The following is a 2,218-nucleotide window of genomic DNA, read 5'->3' as shown; positions in this document are numbered from 1 at the left end:
GGGTGGACTAGGTGCTGGCATTGTGCATAGCTTCGTAAAGGGAGTTCTTTGAATGTGACCATAGTGATATTCAGCAATGAAGTATGTAGCACTTTTTCTGGGATGAATTCACAAACTTAATTGTCAGACCTCATGTATGCAGGATGGAGTAGGATATACCCTTTAAAAAGAAGGAAATCCTGATATTTGTGACAGCACTGATGAATCTGAAGGATATTATAGTAAGTGAAATAAGCCAGGCACAGAAAGACAAATATAGTACCACATAGTCTCACTCATATATTGAATCTAAAAAAGTTGATCTCATAGAACTGGAGAGTAGAATGGTGGTTCCCAGAGACTGGGGTGATTAGGAGGTGTGTATGTCAGGGGGCGAAGGACTGGGCACTGGGGAAGTGTGGGTCACAAAAAACATACTTGTAGTTAGACAGAAAGAATAAGTTCAAGATATCTATTACACAGCATGGCAACTATAATTATTGGCAATATATTGTATTCTTGAAAAATATTAAGAGAATGAATGTTAAGTGTTCTCATCACAATGATAACTGTATGAGGTAATATATTTTTTATAATCAACTACATTTAACCATTCCATAATGTATGTATACTTGAAAACATCATGTCATACATTATGAATATATATAATTTTATTATGCCAATTAAAATTTTCTTGAAAAATAAATTAAAATAAAGGATCTTATATCAAACACTCTTCTATTTGTTCTAGAAAATTCTTGCCCAAAGAGATAAGGGTGTAACCTCTACCAATCCTAAAGTATGACAAGTTGAACTTTGCCTAATCCAAATCATACCCCCATATTGAAAATGCATCTACTGTCAATGAGACATCCAAATTTTATTAATTTCTGTCCCTAACCTCTATCTCCTGAGATCCTCTAACAGTGACTTTCAACAAGTGTGTCATAGTACTCTGGTGTGCCATGAGGGATCTTAGGTATGCTGCAAAAAATTTTAAAGATCATGATTAAATTATTTTCTAAAGAAGTTCAAAGCACAGTAAGTATATTCTTTTTTAACTCTTGTTTTGGAACATAATTTAAATTTGCCTTGGAAATTTAACTACAGGTTCAGTGTGCCATGAGATAAAAAAGGTCGACTGTCCTAGAAGTTGTCAAGGGGGTATTTTCCCTATTTTTTTAAGTAATAAACTTTGTTTTATTTAATCAGTAAGTTATTCTAGTAGCACTTGGAAGATGTAAAGACCCAACACCTGCATCTTTTTCCTATCTTACAATGTAACTTTGACTAAGTCATATTGTCAAATATCTCTCAATGTAAAATAAGTCCAATGATACTGCCATATGTCTTCCTCACAAAGTCTTTGGAAACATACCTGTGCTATAATTTTCAACAGCGCTTTTATCCAAGGATCTCAAAGCATTTTATTTCTGCCCAGTGCAAATACATTACACAATTAATAGCACTGCTACTAAAAGTGGCAGAGAAAAGAATTTCATAACTCCAAGTACTGTGCTGTCAAACTGGACATTTTCTAAATGCAATGACTTTATTATACCATTACATAAGAGCAATAAAATGGGAGAATTGCATTGAAATTAAGACTATTAGACTTGCTGCTGGTTTCCTAATTAAGAACTAAAGAATGTCTCCCAACTGCTGATTTCTTTATTTGACTTCATTTAGAAAATCTCACATGGATGGATTCATAATTACCCTTAAATTACAAGCACTTGTTTATTAATGTTACCAAACTGAGGAGCAGTGCAAGTGTTGATGATATGTCAATTTCAAAATGCTGTGAAGCAAACTGTTACTCATTCATATTTTCTATTCTAAATGGCACTGATGCTTTTGTAGGCTTGGAACATTCTATCCTTGTGCTTCACAGCAAGATGAAAAAAATCTAACAAATGGGGAGATAGAAAACAGTTAATTCGTTTTTTTTTTTTAAAGAATCATAGATGAAGCTGTATTAGACATCAATAAAATCTCATTATGGAACAAATCGGCATTAGAATTTCCATGCAAGGAAAAAAAAATTTGCAGACTTGGTTTTGAAAGTGTTTGTTGCTTAGTTTCTAAGATGCAAAGAAAAGAAGAAAAGGTTTTGAATGTTGGGAGTTCAGAAACTGACACCCAAAATCTGGTGCTTTACACGTGCTGAAGAAAAGAGCCTGGAGATCTTTCTGATCTTCACCTCTTCCCTCCCAGAATCTCCCTTGTTTGCCTAAGG

The sequence above is a fragment of the Nycticebus coucang genome, chromosome 5 (assembly GCF_027406575.1).
Source record: "Nycticebus coucang isolate mNycCou1 chromosome 5, mNycCou1.pri, whole genome shotgun sequence".
Lineage (NCBI taxonomy): Eukaryota > Metazoa > Chordata > Mammalia > Primates > Lorisidae > Nycticebus > Nycticebus coucang.
Note: the sequence above shows the minus strand (reverse complement) of the source record.